The sequence below is a fragment of the Schistocerca gregaria genome, chromosome 9 (genome assembly GCF_023897955.1).
Source record: "Schistocerca gregaria isolate iqSchGreg1 chromosome 9, iqSchGreg1.2, whole genome shotgun sequence".
NCBI lineage: Eukaryota > Metazoa > Arthropoda > Insecta > Orthoptera > Acrididae > Schistocerca > Schistocerca gregaria.
The window spans coordinates 112,326,012-112,332,011 of NC_064928.1; positions in this window are offsets into that span (position 1 = coordinate 112,326,012).

Sequence of the window (6,000 nt, forward strand, 5' to 3'; positions counted from 1 at the left end):
CCAGGCACTTCATTGTGAGTAGCAGCGTAATCACATAGATGTAGATGTAGCTTACCGACAACCATACTTCCCAGGCGCCCTTCATGAGTGGAAGGAGGCAGGTTGCTTGGCTTGCGGAGTATGATATAGACATAGGTGTAGAGGTGGTCGTAACAGTCTGAAAAGCTTGTCAGGGAGTTACAGTGTAGCTCGTGCTGAGAAATAATTATCAGACAAAAATCCATACGTTGCACCGACCCCGAGTTAATTAGCATTAAAGTCAGCCAATCAAGCTGTTGCGTGCGCAAATTCAAGTAGCCCAATGGAGACGGTGTTACCAAACGTTGAATTTTGTGCGGTTTCCTAAAACCGAACAAGGCAGCGAGACAATTGGGCATGAGACAGTAGTAAGGATCGAACCAGTGCCAAAGGCGAACAGTCTCGTAAGCTGCCATATGAGCTATAAGAACAACTCACACTAATTGTATCTGGAGGGTCGCTTGAATTTGCACCCAAGACGGCCTCATTGACTAGCTTCAGCACTAAATAACTCGGAAGCGGCACAACCTATCGAAAAAAACCTATTCTATAACACAAGCATATGCTTTTCAGACTGATCGTCCTATAAAAATGAAACACACTAACAATAGACGTAGAACAACGATTAAATTAGAATAGAATAGCAATTCTAATAGAACAGCACTGAAGACAACTCCACGTTCATTCGGGAATGCTTCCCTACAGTCAGTCAGTCACTAGGATTACAAACCAGAATGCCGAGCGGGGACCAGTGGCCCTAAGTGTACTACGGAGGTGAAATGGCACTGCGGGTGGGTTCTCGCACATTCCATCTTTTGTTTCACCTTCCTAATGAAACTTGCAGAGGTCGAAGAAATCGTCCAACCACCTGCTGTTAAGGGTTTATTGGGACCCTTGACCGAGTTTTCGACAATTTTAAAATTGTGTTCTTCAGATAGTGTAATGGACCTTGTTACATCAGATGCTAATACATTACACTGAATAATAAAAATCGGCTAAATTCTTCATTCTGGCGTTGTTTTTTTTGCAGTCTTTAACTGTAAAATCGTAACTACATACTACGATATACTAAAAATGTATTTCCGTAACTTGTAAAAAAATGTAACGCAAAAAAAATGGTCCATGCTCTTAGCTACGTGATAGAGCATCAACAAACTTAAGGTAAATGTAAATGTCTGATAGGGTCACAACTACAACATAAGGCTCTCGTTGACAGTGAAATTAATTTAATTTTGCATTTTGACAGTATGTTGCTTTGTTCGATGTGTCAGACTGACAAATCTATCTCAGGGAATTGTTGATTGATTGCCCATTTGACAAACCATTTCACACTTTAATAGATCTAGAAAAGGCATATGACCGGGTTCCTAGGAGGAAGTTATTGTCTGTTCTACAAAATTATGGAATAGAGGGCAAACTTTTGCAAGCAATTAAAGGTCTTTACATGGATAGTCAGGCAGCAGTTAGAGTTGGCGGTAAATTGAGTTCATGGTTCAGAGTAGTTTCAGGGGTAAGACAAGGTTGCAACCTGTCTCTACTGTTGTACATATTATTTATGGATCATATGTTGAAAACAATAGACTGGCTGGGTGAGATTAAGATATGTGAACACAAAATAAGCAGTCTTGAATATGCGGATGACTTAGTTGTGATTGCAGATTCGATTGAAAGTTTGCAAAGTAATATTTCAGAGCTAGATAGAAATGTAAGGACTATGGTATGAAGATTAGCATCTCGAAAGTAATGTCAGTGGGAAAGAAATATAAACGGATTGAGTGCCAAATAGGAGGAACAAAGTTAGAACAGGTGGACGGTTTCAAGTACTTAGGATGCATATTCTCACAGGATGGCAACATAGTGAAAGAACTGGAAGCGAGGTGTAGCAAAGCTACGGTAAGCGCTCAGCTACGATCTACTCTCTCCTGTACGAAAGAAGTCAGTACCAAGACTAAGTTATCTGTGCACCGTTCAATCTTTCGATCAACTTTGTTGTATGGAAGCGAAAGCTGGATGGACTCAGATTACCTTATCAACAAGGTTGAGGTTACGGATATGAAAGTAGCTAGGATGATTGCATGTACTAGTGGATGGGAACAATGGCAGGAGAGTGTCCACAATGAGGAAATCAAAGAAAAACTGGGAATGAACTCTATAGATGTAGCAGTCAGGGCGAACAGGCTTAGATGGTGGAGTCATGTTACACGCATGGGAGAAGCAAGGTTACCCAAGAGACTCATGGGTTCAGCAGTAGAGGGTAGGAGGAGTCGGGGCAGACCAAGGAGAAGGTACCTGGATTCGGTTAAGAATGATTTTGAAGTAATAGGTTTAACATCAGAAGAGGCACCAATGTTAGCACTGAATAGGAGATCGTAGAGGAATTTTATAAGGGGGGGCTATGCTCCAGACTGAACGCTGAAAGGCATAACCAGTCTTAAAAAATGATGATGATGACGATGATGATGAAACAAAAACCAGTCGATTGCTAGACTTCGAAGACGGAGAGCCGTACAAATTTCGTTTCCACCCGCATTTTGAGTGAAAAAGAATATTTGTATCGTGAGATTGCACAGTATTGTGGAAGGTAAGATAAAATGATGATTTTTGACACAATACTCGCGCGAATAGCTGAGCGCTTTAACGCGCCAGTTCAGGGATTCGGGGAGGCCAGCCTCTTCGGATCGAATTCCCACTAGCGGATTGGCGACGAGGGCTGGTAAACTGACCAATCTGACTGTAGTTTCTAGTCGGTTTGCTACATGCAACTAGGTAAACAAACGGTTGGTACCCACGTTTCCCCTTAGATACACGATTTGCAAACACTTCTTACACCTGAGCATGAGATTTACTCCAGAAGCGAGAGGCAGATGGGGAGAAGTGATGAAGCGGGAGCAGTGATCAGCAAGGGTATTGTCGCCAATATTGCCACATCCCGTATGACAATGCCGACCTCGAAGAAAAGCGTAAGAATGCGAGGAAGGAGAGGAAACAAACTTGGAAACAACAACAAAAAAATGGTTCAAATGGCTCTGAGCACTATGGGACTCAACTGCTGTGGTCATTAGTCCCCTAGAACTTAGAACTACTTAAACCTAACTAACCTAAGGACATCACTCACATCCATGCCCGAGGCAGGATTCGAACCTGCGACCGTAGCAGTCGCACGGTTCCGGACTGCGCGCCTAGAACCGCGGCCGGCGAAACAGCAAAAGATCACTTGCCGTTATCAAAACGACAAAGGCTTTGCCTATATAAGTGCCTGGCACAATTGTTAGATCGCTTACTGCTGCTACAGTGGCGGATTATCAAGATGTAAGTGAGTTGAACGTAGCGTTATAGTCGACGCTCGAGCGAGGTAGCGAAGAAGTGGGGATTTTCCCGTGCGACCATATCACGAGTGTACCGTGAATATCAGGAATCAGGTAAACATCAAGTTTCCGACAATGCTGTGGCCAGAAAAAGATCCTGCAAAAACGGGACCAACAACCACTGAAGAGAATCGTTCAAGGTGACAGAAAGAGATGGGGCCCCTCCACGCCCGCACCAACGTGGTGACCAAACCAAAAGTTCTACTGTCACCTCCGTCAACTTGTTAGTTATCTAATTAGTGGATCACAGGATGCTGGGCTGTGATGTTATCCGTGCGTCTGGGTAAGATTACGCATTAACACGGTCCATCAGGTGATAGATTGTGGGCGAAACGCGAATGAGGGTAGCGATTTGAAGAGCAGAGGAAAAAAAGTGCCAAGGCTCGTGCCGAGGGAAAAAAACCTCTGCGACAGTGGGATGGGTAGTAAGAGCAGTAGTGGCTTACTAGCTGCGACAGTTCATGCAAGGTTGGGCTTGTTAGTGTGGGTATCATGCATCATACCGTGACGCGATGGCGATGTGTCCTGGTCTGCTGCTGCTGCTGCATTCCTGAAGCAGTCCTGAAACAATCAAGGTTCGTTATATATTAGTGGGTGATTGGCCAAAAATCATCTCACTGTGTGAGGGGTGGGTGTAGCTTGTCTGCATGTTGTGTACGGTACGGCTTCCCTGCGTGTTGCCGGTTCTTCGGCAGGTGTGTTACAGCTGGTTATCCAGTAGTCGTGGCTGATAGGCAGGGGCTCACCTGTACCGTTGTGTTTGCGTGCACTTGGCCATAGATGTTAGGTCCTAGCAAGTATCTTTTTTGGTCTGTTATGTTTCCATCTATGGTTGTGGTCGTAGTTCCCCAGATTCCGAATAAACGGGTTCTGCGAGTGTCTAGAGTTTCTGTATAGTCTCGTGGCGAGTTTATGGATTACCTCCGTGAGAGTCTCAAGGCGGTATTCCCGATGAAGATCCGCGATGCGTGTGTATCGTGGAGCATTGCTTATGATTGATTTGTGCAGATTTCAAAGCTGCGCCATCAACAAGTGTCGGCGTGTGAACCATGCTACGAAACATCATCGATATGCCGAAGGCCCACTCGTGTACCCTTGATGACTGCACGACAGAAAGCTTTACGCCTCGCCTGGGCCCGTCAACACCGACATTGGGCTGTTGATGATTGGAAACCTATTAACTGATCGGACGAGTCTCGTTGCAAATTGAATGGACGTGTACGGATTACGGATATGGAGACAAAGTCATGATTCCATGGACTCTGCATGTCAGCTGTTCCAGCTGTTGGAGGCTTTGTAATGGTGTGGGGCGTGTGTACTTGGAGTGATATGGCTCTCACAGGTGACACGTACGTAAACATCCTGTCTGATCACTTGCATCCATTTATGTCCATTGCGCATTCCGGCGCACGTAGGCAATTTCAGCAGGGCAGTGTGACACCCCACACGTCCAGAATTGCTACAGAGTGGCTCCAGGAACACATACACTGGCCACCTGACTCCCCAGATATGGACATTATTGAGCTTCTCTGGGATGGCTTGCAACGTGCTGTTCACAAGAGACTTCCAGGTCCTCGTACTCTTACGGAATATGGACAGTACTGCAGCATTCATATTGTCAATTCCCTCCAGCACTACTTCAGACATTACGTCGTGTTGAGGCCCTTCTGCGTGCTCGCGGAGGCTCTACACGATATTAGACAGATGTACTACTGTCTTTGGTTCATCAATGCAGAAAATTGAAAACATTGAGAAAAAGTCGTTGCAGTCATCAGATTCTGAGTGTAATATTCGCTTTAGCAGATTTTCAGCGTCCTCCTCTCACACACACACTCACAAATGGCTCTGAGCAGTATGAGATTTAACAGCTGAGGTCATCAGTCCCTTAGAACTGCTTAAATCAAACTAAGGACATCACACACAGCCATGCCTCAGGCAGAATTCGAACCTGCGACCGTAGAGGTCGCGCGTTTCCAGACTGAAGCGCCTAGAACCGCTCGGACACTCCTGCCGGCCACACACACTCACACTCACACACACTTCCCTCCATTCCCCTACTGATTATCCACTCTGAATGTTTTTGAGCAGGTACAACTAATCACCATGCTCGAACCAACAGCTAGTCTTGAATATTTTATTCTTATCTCGAATTATTATTTCTTTTGTTTGTATGACTCATGTGGTGAACATTCAACAGTGGTTAGTGACCTAAGTTTATTGAAACTGATAAACCAACTAGCTGATGAAGGGCGCACTTCTCCTCTTGCTGACATAAAATCACTCTATTTACACATCACTGTGCCAGTGTCATCCATGGAGCCCTCCCCCACGTCCCGGTCAATCCATCACTTGTCCTCCTACCCTAGGGCGTTCCCTAATTATCATCGACACCACGCACCACTACTCAAGCTCCCTCCCTCCCTCCCTCCCTCCCTCCCTCCCTCTCTCTCTCTCTCTCTCTCTCTCTCTCTCTCTCTCTCTCTCTCACACACACACACACACACATACACACACACAAAAGCACGCATGCACGTTCGCTAGCGCTCAGAGTGAGAGAGATAACGATGCGTTAAACAACCTCTAAAGTTCGATAAAACAATAACAGAGAGCAAACCTA